Source organism: Symphalangus syndactylus, chromosome 11, assembly GCF_028878055.3.
Source record: "Symphalangus syndactylus isolate Jambi chromosome 11, NHGRI_mSymSyn1-v2.1_pri, whole genome shotgun sequence".
Lineage (NCBI taxonomy): Eukaryota > Metazoa > Chordata > Mammalia > Primates > Hylobatidae > Symphalangus > Symphalangus syndactylus.
Window position 1 is genome coordinate 94,489,471 of NC_072433.2, and position 15,989 is coordinate 94,505,459.

Here is a 15,989-nt window from a genome sequence, read left to right on the forward strand (position 1 = left end):
AAGTCAAAATAATAGAACTAGACGAAAAAAGTAGTGCATCTAGAATCCTGTGAAATTTTCTCTGATTTAAACTGTTTCTTGCCTTAAAGAAAAGTACTGCAGCTGTGATACAACTATGAGCCCTCCTCCCTTTAAAAGCTGATGTCAATGAGAAATACCCCATCTGATGGGTTTTCAAGATGTACACCGGGCATTGCCTACAGAAGTTAGTTAATTATACCAACCTGCAGCTGTTAGCAATGAGGACTGCTCCTCTTCACCCAAGGTAGGGCAGAAACCAATCCTCTCAGTTCACTGGTCTAATTCCAGTTTTCAGGCACACTGGCCATCCACTGCCTCCTTCCCTTCCCTCTCCAACTCTTAGAAAATGAAATGGAGTTAATTTATGTTCATTTTATCCATTTCCTCTCATGCCTCACTGCAACAGGAAACTGCCGTCTCTGTCGTGTTTAGACCAGTCTTGTCTTAGCCACGAGCTAACAATATCGTCATTTAGAAAGATCCCTCATCATGCCACAGTCAACATCAAACTGTTCCTCGACATTCTGAATTTATCTAGCACATCTTCCCCATCTGATGCAAATGAACCAGCAATCATTTTAGGAAGCAGTGCCTTAAAGAATTGTGATCCTGACACTGTGGCGGTTTACTCATTACCTTACGAAGCACAGCTGTATCTTGTTGCTTCATCTGTGGGGCTTTGACAGCACATAACTATAACTGCTGAAAAGCATGTACATGGGGTTGATATATACACACACATACATACATACTCAGGACGTGCAAAGGAGAACATGGCCGTGCTCTAAGTGTATCAAACTATGACTTCTAAATTCCTTTCCATCAAATGCCAGTAGAAGCACTTGATAAATGGGCCCTAGGAGAGCACTTCTCATTGCCTCAGGATGGAACGACTGGCAGGCATACGACACTCCATCAATACAGAGAGCTGGCAGATTGAAAGGCGGGAAGGACTATCTCTGATACGGTGCATCTGCTTACTAATAGCAGCAGCACTCCAACCCTCTTCCCATTCATCGCCTACAGGAACCACTCCTGGGAGAGGCATGCCAGTCAACAGATGGTCTCTGGCTAAGGTGTAATCAGGAGCAGCTTGCTAAATTTACCCAAAACAAATAGAATTACAGGCTTTTGCCCGAGTCAGAAATTGAATTGAGAACTTGGGTGGTGGATAATGGAAGCTAAAATGGAAGAGCTCAAAATGCATCACAACATGTTGGGAAAGGGCCGGCACAAGGTGCAGTCTCAGTTGTGAACTCCACTGTTTACTACCAGGTCATCTATTGCCAATAAACTTGTCTACTATGCAGGATCATTTTCCCTCAAGATCAAAGCTTCCAGGATTGGTAAAATTGTCACCAGTTAATGAAGTCATCTGCCTTCGGTGCATAGTGAACAAAATACTACCTGATGTTTTGAATATGTTTTGCCCAGTTGCAATGCCTTCATGTAAAATGTCAACAGTTTTAACCATCCTACTTTCATTAGTAGTTTTTATGTCCACTAAAAATCTGTCATTCAAAAGGTAAGAATCATTAAGGATTCTGAATAATGTGATCTTCTAAGAAGAGGTGTTCCAATGTCTATCTCCAGAATTCCTCACTGTTTTTAATCATGCATTGCTCAGAATACAGGCAACATAAAGCCTCAGAAATTGCCTGAAAAAGTCAGCATAAAATTAAGAGTAAATCATTTAACCTATGGCTTTGTTTCACTACTTACGTAGTAAGAACTGTGCCACCCACACAAATCACTGTATCAGTAAGCTGTAAAAGTAAATGAGGCAAAATATGTAAAAGTACTTAAGGTATAAAGAGATAAGGTCTTAAGGATAAGGCTATTTGTAACCCAAGCTATCAGCAGTCACCTTAAAATTATTATCTTCATAACCATTAATATTTTTTATTACTAGAGAAAATTGTTTACCCATTAAAAAGGCCACTAAAAAATTAAAAATTTCAGTTTCTAATATTTTATGGTTTTCTAATCTTCTTTGGAAATAAAAAGATGCATATTTTGTGAGTATTTTGCATCATTCAGTATTTGCAATGCAGAGCTTTTAAATGTACTACAGCATGCATTGAATTAGCTACCTTTAAACTAATAATCAGGCAATTCTCCTTATTCTTCATGACTTAAAATCCCATTATGGAAAATTCATTTTTATACATCAAGCAGTCTAACATTTTCAAACATCAGTTATATGAGAAGTATCTGAAGTACCTTCTATTTCTTCAAGCATTCTGTTTTAAGGAACTCTGCCATGCAGAGAAGGAATCCCAAAAGAAAGGTCTTTTTTGTTCAGGATGAAAGTATTTAGAGAGAGGATATTTTTTAAATTAACTAAAAAAAGAGCTTCATTCTTAAGGTTTGAATTACAGACTGACAAGGGCTAAAATATCTTTTAACATAATTATTTTTTAAAGTAACTGACTTGAAATGAAACTAGCATTTTTCTTAAATGAATGCTGTTAAGTAAAACAAAATGTGTCCCTACACTCAAAGAGGATACATTTTTAGTGATATGTTATATATATATAAAAAAGACATAGATGCTAAAGCTACCTTACTAAAATATGTATCTTCTCTATATGGAGCTTTATCTGCTATTCTCTCTTCTTATATAGAAATAGAAAATGCATTATTAATGTACAAATAATATGCATGCTTATAGGAACAAACATTTTGAGCTGCAGAATAAACTAATGAAAAGAGCACAGATAGATACAGATATCTAATTACTACATTACCCTGGGCAAATCATTTAACTGCTCTGAGATTCAGTCTGCCCATCTGTAAAATCAGTGGAACAGCTTCCCTATCTATCCCCAAGATATTTGGTAGGAGTACATGAAAAAGTGTTGTTGAAGCCTATTTAGGCACCAAGCTTAAAAGGTCTGGCACATGTTTGTGAAAGTACAATTATAATGATTTTCATTACTATTCTAGTAGACTCTGAATTTTAATCATTAGGAATAACCCTATTTTATTTTAAAATGCTTCAAAAATATAGCTATAACAGAAAAACCTATCATATAACTAGTAGTAAAATTTTGGCCCTATAATATCGTCATATTTATTATTCAATTATTGCTTCAGTAAACCAATGTAAGTATAAAAGGTAGCCTTTGTTTTTCCGTATCTTTAATGCAACTTGTTCTGAAAAACTACTGTGACATTAATAATAAAGGACAAGCTCTGTAAAGAAAAAGTGCCTAACAAAAACTTGGCAATGATCTCCATTCAAAGCAAAAATACTATGAATTTTAAGATAAGGGACCTGTTATATGTTAAGTAAAAATATTCGTAGTTTATAATTTGTGAAGCAGTAGGCATTACATAACTCTGAGAAAAAATGCTGTTCATTATATGAACGGCAATTTCAAATAATATCAAATGTAAGTTCAAAGGACTTAGGAAAGCTTCATGGCATCCTATGTTATTAATTTCACAAAAATTTCATTAGAAAAGAAACTGAGTCCCACATGAAAAATGTGAAATTACAAGGTGCGCTGTGTACTGATTCTCCGTGCAACAAATCTGCAAACATTGCCTAGAGCATGCTGTATGGGAAATCTGGACAGCTGGAAATCATAGTAGACAAGGAGATTTAGGTCATTGATCTCAGAATTGGAAAATTTCCCCTAGTGAGCCAATATGAATCTGGCACATATCATTGATACACGCACATACACCCCTCCTATATCCTCAAAAAGGTAGCATATCACCAAGATATATCATTAGAAAATGTATGCAGTAATAGCAAAGGCTGTAAATATATAACTGATTGAGTAGTGAAAATCTTCAATATTCAGTAAATATTCATTGGGTACCTCCTATGTACACGACACTGTAAGAATCAGTAGTAAGAGATGTAATTAACATTTATTAAGTACTTGCTATTCTAAATTCTTTACCTAACTCATTGAATCCCCCTTTCCCATCTCTCTCTCTTTTTCTCTCCCCACCCCCTTCTCTTGGAGATAAATAATAATTGTGATCATCAACATCAGCATCATCCCCATTTTCCATTTGAGAAAACTGAAGCCTAACTGAAGTAGCTTGCCCAAGGTGATAGAACTAGTGAGCGACAGAGCCAAGATTTGAACCCTGGCAGTCTGATCCAGTCTACACATTCAACCACTATGCTATATTGCTCTAAAGCAGAACCACAGGGAGCCACAGGAAACACTTCAAGCTCTTTAGCATTTATGCTTTATTTGTGTAGCTCTCACTGCCTGAAATGACTCCCAGCTTAGGACTCACCAGCTCCATGAACCCTTCCCAGATTTCCCTCAGGAACAGTTGTCTACTCCCTTCTCTGGTCCATCAAGATATCTTGTACATATTCCAAATTCTGTACTTACCGGAACTATATTATAACTATTTGTCTGCATGTTTGCTCTTTTTATGTGTGAGGCTTGGCCGAGAATTCAGCATATAGTAAATATCCAATAGAGTAAATGATTAACCTGTCGTTGGAACATTACAATTTAGTTGAAGAAGTAGCCTGAACTCTATTGGTATAAGTATTTGTGTTTGATAATGGCAAATAAGAATAAAGGTTACCTTAGCAAAGGTTGCTAAATTATGGACTCGGGTGAAGACAGGGATCAAACCTGACTCTGATGGACCTTAAAGGATGGGAATGAATCCGATGACTGGAAAAGAGGAGAGGCAATCTGGGGCCAGATGAGCAGGAGCAGGAGCAGGGGATTCGAGAAATGAGTGCCTGAGGCAGGTGTGGAGGGTGGGCAGCCCATTTAATGGCAAGCTAAGGAGCCTCAAATGTATTCTTGGGGCACTGGAGAGTCTTGAGCATGGAAACAACATGATCAGAAGAGCAAGGCAGGAAAAACGGTTTTGGCTGCAGGAAACACAAAGGTGAGTAACAAAAAGTATGTAATATCTAGATTTTGAGGGTGAAACCCACTCAGAATCCTTCTTTAGTAAGGAAAAAGACAGCTGAAACATTCACCACCTGCTGAAAAAGCCTTATGTCTCCAACAAGCAAACTACTACTAATAGTTTTTAATGTAAGTAAAAATTCATTAAACATTTATTGCTGCTTTATTATCCTATGGGCTAAGAATACAGAAATAATGCATCATCTTCAGAGATAAGAATCTAAATTTTTGAAAACGAAATACAGAATATGGATTAGAGAAGAAACAAAATGATCAAAAGTTTGTAAGTGAAGGTCAGAATGAGAGAGCTATTATTCTTATATAATATGATCTGTCAAAATAAAAAAAACTTTTGTTCAAAAATAAATGATACAATCAGGAAATGAGAAAGGACATTAGAAGTAATCTAATCCCACAGCATTTTAGAGATGAGAAGAATGGGAGGACCAGAGAAGTTAAATGATCACCTCCAGGTCACACAGAAAGTTGTCAGTAAAATATGGATTACAAATCTCATCTCCTAACTATCGTTGACTGCTTTGCCTCTGCTGTTTTTCATAAAGCTATAAATATGACTACACTAGAAAAATAATTCTGGTATATTTTGGCATAAAACAAATTATAAGTCTTTAATAACATCCATGTAAACTTTAAAAGATTAAAACAATAGAACCAATGAAAATGGATCATTCATTCATTTAGCAGCCTATATTAATTAAGAACCTAGCCAGGGAATGCAGGAATGGATGAACGGTTCGGATATAAATAATGGAAAATGGCAAGGCGTGGTGGCTCACACCTGTAATCCCAGCACTTTTGGAGGCCAAGGCAGGAGGATCGCTTGAGCTCAGGAGTTTGAGATCAGCCTGGGCAACATGGCAAAACCTCATCTCCTAAAGATAAAAAAAAATTAGCTGGGCATGGTAGTGCATCTGTAGTTCCAGCTACTCAGGAAGCTGAGGTGGGAGAATCACTTGAACCCAGGAGGTCGTATTTTGGATATGCTGAATTAAATATAAAATTAATGTCACCAGCATTTTAAATTTCTTGGTAAAAATGTAGCTATTAGAAAACTGAAACTTACGTAAATGGCTCACATATTTCTATTGGACAATGCCACTCTGGAGAATGAGCAAAGATTAACCAGCTGTGGGCTGGTGCATGCCTAGGAAGGCCAGGAAAGAGGACAAGGTGGGATCTAACCATTAAAGGATAAGAATGTGAAGATTTTTTTTGAAAGACTAATTTTCACGGAATTGTGGGGAAGAAAGTCTCACAGAAATAAAGGTGGGTAGTTACCCAAAAGTTTCTCCCATCATCTTTGGAACTTTGGGCAAATCAGGTGATGCCTTGGGCAAATCAGGTCTCCTTCCTCCTGCCACTGAACTAAACTTGCAGTTTATCATTGTTTGTTCTCTGTGGAACTGTGGGCCAAGTGAAGTGCAGAGGGATGGCTTCTCAGAATAGAACTGAAAGCATGCCAGTTCTTAAGTTAGAATAGCATCCACCTTCAGTGACCACAGTTATTATGCGAACACCGTAGGTCCTCACGTGTGAGGTCACCATATTATAGAAGCAGCTCTCTGGATAATTATTCATACACACACAAACACACACACAGACGAATGTCATCAGTTTTTTGGTGTAAAACACTATTTCCATCCATGTCTTCTGCTGCATAGTTTCTTTAATTCCTGTATATGTCTTTTAAATAAAAATGTGGGCCTCATCTATGTTACACCAACCTCAAAGATATGAATTGTAGACAAATTTTCATAATAATTTCAGGGCTATCAAACTGGATGGAATTGAAATATCAAGGTCAGCCCTGCCATTTTCAAGGTATCTTCAGCCTTGATATAACAATAATCTTAATTAAATAGACTTCTAAAAACTAAGTGTAAGTCAAGCTTGAGCCATCACTATCTTCAGAGTATACTAAACAGCTAGTAATACAAGTATAAGCAATAAATTATTCTTGTTTTTACAATAATGAGAAAAAAGTTCTAGAAGTTAATTGCACTTAAAGGTGTTTCAATAATTAATAATTTAATTTTTCTCATGTCCAACATCATTACGGAATTAGGTATATTCATTACTTGAAACATTTCATTTAATCATTCACTTATTTACTTATTGCAGTGTTCCTTTATTGTATTGCAGTTATTTGTCCTGACAGTTTATAGTTCCTCAATTAAATGGATATTTTAGGTATTCTGGTTTTAATTACCTAGGAGCAAACTTCAGTTTTCAAAATTGCATTTGGACAAAGTGCTATTCCTATAAATCTATTTATAGGATGGCTTTGCTCTTGAGTTAATCAGAATTTGTGTCACTTACATAACAACGGTGACTAGCGTGACATGTTAGTAGTCTCTAACGCAATTTTGCTAAAAATTTTCTTATAACGCATTAATACATAACAGCAGATGTCTTTAGATACCCCTTTACAGACTCTTTAAGATGACTATTTGTTCTTTTTCTCTGAAAGAACCAACACAAAAGAGCAAAAATGAGTGTCAACCCTTTCTTTTTTCTTTTTTTTTTTGAGATGGAGTCTCACCCTGTCACCCAGGCTGGAGTGCAATGGTGCGATCTCAGCTCACTACAACCTCCGCTTCCAGGATTCAAGCAATTCTCCTCCCTCAGCCTCCCGAGTAGCTGGGATTACAGGCGTGTGCCACCATGCTTGGCTAATTTTTTTTTTTTTCTTTTTGTATTTTTAGTGGAGACAGAGTTTCACCATGTTGGCCAAGCTGGTCTTGAACTCCTGACCTTGTGATCCGCCCGCCTTGGCCTCCCAAAGTGCTGGGGTTACAGGCATGAGGCGCCACGCCCGGCCTGAGTGTCAACTCTTTTTACACCCCTTAAAAATATACTCATATACAGATGAATGGTTATAAATGATTTAAAAACGTAGATGAGGAACACTGGAGTACAGCCTTCACTAGGGCAGAAATTTTTGCCTATTACATTCATTAGTATATTCCTAGAACCCAGAAGAGTCCTTGATCCTAGCAGATGCTCAATAAATATCTGTGTATTGAATGGCACATAATGGGCGCTCAGAATATAAATGTTTAATGACTGAATAATTCATGGAAATGATTACACCATTAGTTAATAACAATATGCTACATGATCATCATTTCACTGTATGCTACTGTCAAAGACATTTGAATCACAGCAACTCCATCTTGAATAAGGGCTATGTAAAATGAGGCTGAGAGCTACTAGGCTGCATTCCCAGGAGGGTAAGGGATTCTTAGCCACAGGATGAGATAGGAGGTCAACACAAGGTACAGGTCATAAAGACCTTGCTGATAAAACAGCAGGTGGTAAAGAAGCCAAGCAAAATCCACGAAAACCAAGATGGCCATGAAAGTAACCTCTGGTCATCCTTGCTGCTCATTATATGCTAATTACAATGCATTAGCATGCTAAAAGCCACTCCTACCGGTGCCATGACAGTTTACAAACGCCATGGCAATGTCAGGAAGTTACCCTATATGGTCTGAAATTGGGGAGTAACCCTCAGTTCCAGGAATTGTTCATCCTTTCCCAGAAAACTCATAAATAATCCACTCCTTGTTTAGCCTATAATCAAGAAATAACTATAAGTATTCTTAGTCTAGCACCTCAAGCTGCTGCTCTGCCTATGGAGTAGCCATTCTTTTGTTCCTTTACTTTCCTTTCACTTTAGGGACTTGCACCAAACTCTTTCTTGCGAGATCCAAGAACTCTTTCTTGGGGTCTGGATCTGGACCCCTTTCTGGTATTACTACAATATGAATACTTTAAATGGTGGTTACCAGGAAGTCTTAAATGTTTATGACAAGTAGGTGCTTAGTATGTTTTCCTGAATATATGAGTAAAGAAATAAACTAGAAAGACTGGGTCACAATTTAGAAAATAAGTCAGGAGATGCTGAAGATCAGAACAGCCCAATCTTTTTTTATAAACCTCCTGGATGCAAGTTTTAACACAGTCTCAAAGAAGTTGTGATCAGTTTCTCCAAAGTTAAACACTGAGACTAGGATGACAATGAGCTACCCACTCAGGATTTTGCAAGAACCAGAAATCTTTTCTTATTTTACAATACTCTCAAACACAAAATATTTTAAACTACATGGTTAATTCAACCTTGTGCACTGGATGGTCATCAAAATGATTATATAATTATTTCAACATAGTTGCATTTCTTTCTTTCTTTTTTTTTTTTTTTTTTTTTTTTTGTGAGATGGAGTTTCACTCTTGTTGCCAGGCTGGAGTGCAATGGCATGATCTCGGCTCACTGCAACCTCTGCCTCCCAGGTTCAAGTGATTCTCCTGCCTCAGCCTCTCTAGTAGCTGGGATAACAGGCATGCGCCACCATGCCTGGATAATTTTGTATTTTTAGTAGAGACAGGGTTTCACCATGTTGGTCAGGCTGGTCTTGAACTTCTGACCTCAGGTGATCAGCCCGCCTCGGCCTCCCAAAGTGCTGGGATTACAGGCATGAGCCACTGCGCCCGGCCCCATAGTTGCATTTCTAAATATAAAATCCCCACAAAGTTTGAAAAGATGATGAGATCAGGGACATTTGAACACATTTTTAAAGTAAATGGATGTATGGAATATTATGATAGAATATAGTAGTAGTGGTAGTCAAGCATGAAACTGGTAGAGAAATAAAAATATACATGTAAAATAAACTCAGTATTTTAATAATAAAATAAAATAAATGGTATCCTAAAAAATACACTGATTTTGTAAATCTATATTTTGCCGTCATAACTTTCTATGCATATCCATTTATAAAGTGTTACATTCCAACCTGAGACTTTTTTAAAAGTACAACAATCTTTTTAGTTTCAACTTTAATCTGTAAATTAAGTGCCCTAAATCATCTAATAGCATAGCTCTAAATTCATCCTTACCACCACTGCCTATTTAACATCAAAACTATCCATTAAAAAAAAAAACATAGTTCTTATCTATCAATGCATACATACATTACTTTTCTTAAAAAAAAAACTGACTAATAATGTGGCACCATGAACATGTTATATGTAGACATGGTTTGTTCAAAGGGCTAAGAAACAATTATAGCCCTGCCTACTCGCAATGCATTCCCCCAAATTTTCATTAGCTTACATCATAGTAAGACTTCACAAAATTTTCATTTGAAAAGACTTACTTTCCTTAAGATCTTGCTCACAAAACACCCAAAAGGTGCATTTTGAGAAAATGAAGAAAATGCCATGATGCTATCTGTGGCTGCTGCAACACTTGTTTTACTTCCTTTCGAAAGAAATAGAAAGTCAAAAGAGACTTCAAATGGTGGGCAGATGTAAATGGCATTTGCCTGAAAAGACATAAAGCAGCATTCAACAGGGAAGTCCCACCCCACTGAGTCTGTATAAGCGCTCACTCCATCTCTGTTGTAGTTGAAGACAGCGGCTGTCAATCAATCCTGGCTCAGTGGTTAAAGAACCCCACATAGGCTCCTCAGTAGGGTGTAAATGGCTGCAATGGCCTGGGTATAAGCAACTGATTTGCAAGCTGAGGGGCAAAACAAAACAACAACAACAAAAAAAAAACACCAAAAAAACCCCACCTTGTTTCTTCCTCACACAATCTGAAATCAATACTCTAGCCTGTTTTATTTTTTTTACCTTCTAAGAGGTTTACAGTTCTTGTAGGTCATCATTACAGAGAGTCACGGAAGGCACAAAACTGAAGCATGTTAAGAAGGTTAAGAAGCTGAAGACTTTGTGCTGATTTTCAGTGATTATTGCCATTAAAATAGAGCAATGAGATAAAGTTTTGCCAGAGCCAAACACACACCATGGTGTTTTTGCAAAAGCATACACAAGAACTTAACTCCAAGATAACAGCTCCATCAAGCAGCAATCATGGAGAATGTTGTTCTGAATTCAAAGGCAACCCTGCTAACCACTCTGAGTAAATCACTTAACCTCTTTTATACCTCAGGTAGTTCATTGTGTACTACCTCACCATGGGTTGCTTACCAAGAAAACATAATAAAAATAATTGGGGAGCTCTTTGAAGACATAAAATTGCTGTGGAGAAAATCAACTGTAAATTTAAGTCTGTGCTCCTTGGTGAAGAAGTCTCCAAGTGAGCTAGTCTTGATGAGGTCTCCTTTGATGATCTGGACTGTACTGCTCTTAGGAGAAAGAGGCTCTGCCCCTTCCTGATGGGTACTTACATACCCAGTGGCCAGGAGGAATGGACTCAGGGATGGGGCTGTGGGCCTCAACCACCAGGCATGAGAGGTAATTTGTGCTTCCCTGGCTGCCTTGGCACCATGCCTCTGTAGCTTTGCTTCAGGGATGACATGCTTCAGCTCAGGCTGCTGTGCTTAAGTCCTACTGTAGTCAGAGATTTGGGGCTGGGAAAAGAGGGGCAGCTTTGCCCCCTCCTGAGCCAAGAGGAGAGAGAGAGAGAGAGACTCTATGAAATAAAATGCCTGTTGGGATTTACAAGGAAACACTCACTTGGGAGCTCAATAAATAATAAAATGTGATGAGCATGTTGATTCTGTGGGTTTTGTTTCCAAATCATTTGCTACCTGCCCCATTTCAGAGCATGTCAGGAATGGGTACTCTCCCACTGCAAAGATAGGGAAATGAGTCAAAGTGTCTTACTTGTGTAGCAAGTGGAAGCCAGATGTCAGAAGATGTATGCTGGGCAGATGTTAGAATTTTAAAACGAGAACTACCCGAATGGCCCCAGCAGAAAACATGGTATTCTAAAAATAGGACACCGACACCCCACTGAAATCAACTGTTCATTTATTTATTCTACATGACGGGTGCTGTGGGGCGCCAGCTTCTTGCAAGCCTGCAAAACCGCTTGTGATTCATAAGATGTTTCTGAACAGAAAGAGGCTGGTGGTATCCGTCCATTAAAAACAGGCTCATCACTGAGATACTGGGCTCTATGTTGTTTTTTCTTTAATTCCAAGAACTCAGAGGGAGCAACAGAAATGCTCAGTGGATAGCTATGGATGGATGAGCAGAGGGGAGAGGAAATAAGTGTGACATGTAAGCTGATCTGTGTGATACAGTAAGAGAGGAGGATGTTGCCAGGTAGGCCTGGGTCAGTGTTGCACAGGTGTTGGTGCTGGAATCTGTTTCCTGAACATCTGTGCTGAACACAAAAACAACCAAGACCACGGGGGGAGAAATAACAAGTCTCACATTGCTTTAAGAAAAACAACAAAATAAAGCACTATTCCTGTCTTCTGCTGTTTCTGTCATGCTAAATGACATCCCTGTCCCCAGGTTTAGCTATGTATTTTGCCACCTCATAAAACCCCAATCAATCTTCCCTTCTCTTCTGGCACCAAGTTATGAAGCATCCCTGATCTTCCGGACCTAAAGAAAACAGCAGAGAGACGGGGCCCCTCATCAGGTAGAGGTTTTCGTTTTTGTCAGAATTTGAGACTAAATACAGATTGGAGTATTCACTTGGGAATTCAACAGAGATCCATCTTAAGGAACATTCCAAATACACAATCAGAAAGAAAGCATTTGTGTGCTTTTCTGCTCCTAGGAAAATGTAGAGAAAGAAAAGGTTACTGTTTCACGTGAACTGATTTCTCCTTCTCTGTGGTAGGCAGAAAACACATCATCCCACCTGGAACATGAGTCATTTGTGAAATGCTTGTTTTTAATTCAAACTTCTCCACAACCTGACGAGTGTGTGGGAGACCCAAGGAAGCTGACATACAAGGGCAGATTTATTTTTCTACCAGAAGGAACCATCAACACAAAGGCCAATGGTAACCCTAAAAATGGAAATGTGCTAACCCTTTTTATTGTGAAGCAAATAAAAAAATTATTTTTCAAAAGAGGAGAAACAAATGCTCAGACCCTCCAATGGCTTCCTGCCTCATTCGGAGTAAAAGCCCAAGTCTCTATAAGGATTCTGTGAGGTCCTACGTGACCCGCCTCCCGTCTCCTCTTTCCTTACTTCACTGACTTAATCTCCTACCTCTCCTTATGATATAGGAGTTAAGAAGAAATTAGGCAGATAGCAAGGGCATGGGAGTCCTTGATAAGGCTTTTCTTTTTAATGAAAAACAGAAAAACAGCCCCAAATCATTTTCTAACAAAGAGCTGCCTGCAAGCTAGGAGCTTGCATGGGTGAATGCCTGCAGGAACTAAGGACTAGACATGTACAAGATGGCACCTCCATCTTCCTTTCTCTGTCAGCCACATGTACTGTCAAGGAGCAGACAAGATGGTCCCAATCAACTAGAAAGTCCACTTGCACTGTAACCTCTGCCTTCTGGGTTCAAGTGATTCTCCTGCCTCAGCCTCCCAAGTAGCTGGGATTACAGGCAACTGTGCCATCACACCTGGCTAATTTTTGTATTTTTTAGTAGAGATGGGGTTTCACCATGTTGGCCAGGCTGGTCTCAACTGCTGACGTCAAGTGATCCGCCTGCCCCAGCCTCCCAAAGTGCTGGGAATATAGATGTGAGCCACCATGCTCAGCATCAAGACATGGTTTTTATCTTATTTTATTATTATTATTATGATTTTTTTTTTTTGAGATGGAGTCTTGCTGTGTTGCCAGGCTAGAGTGCAGTGGCAAAATCTCGGCTCACTGCAACCTCCGCCTGCGGGGTTCAAGCGATTCTCCTGCCTCGGCCTCCCGAGTAGCTGGGACTACAGGCGCGCACCACCACACCCGACTAATTTTGGGTTTTTCATAGAGACAGGGTTTCTCCATGTTGGTCAGGCTGGTCTGGAACTCTCAAACTCAGGTGATCTGCCCGCCTTGGCCTCCCAAAGTGTTGGGATTACAGGAGTGAGCCACCGCGCCCAGCAGACATGGCTTTTAAAGTGCTCTGTTTTATCTACTTAAGGCCTGGACTCCACAATCAAATCAAAGTGTTATAATATGGAACTCTGGATACTTCCTAATCTTATAACCTCTTCCTACTCATGCTCACACCCCAAAGGTTATCTATCTATGAGATATGTTGTACACAGGAGAATCCAAGCCCAAGAAACTAAAAATCATCCCACAGCAGTTTAAAAATGAACAGAGTTTATTTTACTGTAGAGCTTGTTACATCATCCATTTGTTGAATTATCGTTTATATTGGGTTACTTATCCTTACAATTCAAATGACCTACAGCCCTAGACACTAGAATTTTATTTCATTTTTGAGACATAGTCTCACACTGTCGCCCACGCTGAAGCACAGTGGTATAATCATGGCTCACTGCAGCCTCAAGTAACCGGGCTCAAGTGATCCTCCTGCCTCAGCCTCCTAAGTAGCTGGGACCAAAAATGGGCACCACAATGCCTGGCTAGTTGTGTGTGTGTGTGTGTGTGTGTGTGTGTGTGTTCATTTTTGGAAAGACGGGTTTTCGCTATGTTGCCTAGGCTAGTGGCAAACCCTGGCCTTAAGCAATCCTCCTGCCTCGGCCTCCCAAAGTGCTGGGATTATAGGCCTGAGCCACCATGCCTGGTTGAGTTTTATATTTTTAAAGCAGCCAGGATATACAGGAATCAAGAGAATTTAATCCTCAAAAGTAAAAAAGAAAAACCTCTATGAAAGGAAATGACTTGGGCTTGTGTCTACATAGTGCCCAAAACAACCTGTTGGTCTGCTAATCTGTTAATCAAACAACTGTTTTAACTATATTATGAGAAATAACCACTTCAAGTTATTTTTCTTTTTATAGAATTGACAACTCCTGTTCCTCCCAAACTGCCTCTTTGACACACTACACATATGGCTGTAAAAGAAAGAATGCTTTAAATACCATGAAGCCCACATCTAAGTACTTAATTATCTGGGAAGCTTATGATGATGGTGATGATGTTTTCCCTCAATGGTAAATCTAAACCATGTGTGACAGCTGCAAACCACAGCATTTATTTAGTAAAGCCAGGACTCCCTTGTTCCTCTGTAGGCTTAGGAAACATTTCAGTGATGTCTGAAAAACAATAAAATATTTTACGTAAAAGTCCAATATCTAGTACCTCAAAATTATTATATTCAGTGAAAGAAGTCAGACATAAAAGAACAAATATTGTATGATTCCATTTATACAAAATGTCCCAAAAAGGCAAGTATATAGAGACAGAAAACAGATTACAGGCTATCTAGGGCTGGGGGTAGGCATAGAGGATGACTATAAATGGGTATAAACCTTTCTAGAGTACACATGTCATAAAATTATATTGTGATAACTGGATGGCTCTGTAAATACACTAAAATTCATTGATTATACATTTACACTTCATGAATTTTATGGTATGTAAATTACATCTCAATAACACTGTTACTAAAAAAAAAAAAAAGTAAAAGATGGAAAAAAGTCCAGTATCTATAAAAGCTTACAGGTTATAGGGTGCAGGGAGGAGAAACTAGAAGACAATGATGCTATCTCACAGTATTCATCATGCAAATTACAGTTTCTGTTCTTTTCTCCACTCCTATACAATCATGGTGACTCAGGAGAGGGTTACAGGTGTGTTGAAGCACAGTGATAAAAGTACTGAACTCCAGGCCAGACTGCCTAGTTCGGACACTTACTGGCTCTGTGACTTCTGGACAAATCACTTGGTGCTTCTTGTACTTTAGTTTCCTCATCTGTAAACACTAGTAATAGCACCGACCTCATATGGTTGTTGTGAATACTAAATTCAATATATGAGAAATGTTTAAAAGCACTTGCTATCATTATTATCCCTTTAGCCTCTTCTTGTGTGCCCAATAAAGATCTCGGTTTTCTGTATATGCCAAGATATGAAAATCACTGGGAAACATTGTCAAACAAATTGCGCTGCATTATGTCTGAATCATGTTCTGTGACAAGTCATATTATAAGTGGTATGGTTATATTATGCAATGTATGTTATAATATGTAAGAAAAAACTAAGCAGGCTACATAAAAGACTTTTTCAAAAATAAGGTTGTATATCACTTAGAAACATTCTTAAGGACCTACTAAACTCATATTTTCGTTATAATCTGCTAAGTATGAACACTATAAAAGCGTTTTGTCTACTCAATTGTCAGGGTC

At 38.5% G+C, this 15,989-nt stretch overlaps 1 protein-coding gene across 5 annotated transcripts in view; it reads right to left on the bottom strand.

Moving 5' to 3' along the window:
• Positions 1 to 15,989, bottom strand: part of EFNA5 (ephrin A5) — a 340,008-nt gene that overhangs the window by 125,719 nt on the left and 198,300 nt on the right. Inside the window, exon 1 of one of the 5 annotated variants that reach the window (XM_063612877.1) lies at positions 10,109 to 12,065. The exons of the other annotated variants lie outside the window; for them this stretch is intronic. The gene's annotated coding sequence lies outside the window, so the exon portion shown is untranslated. Of the gene's footprint in view, positions 1 to 10,108; positions 12,066 to 15,989 lie in introns of those variants that run through there. 5 annotated transcript variants of the gene reach the window in all.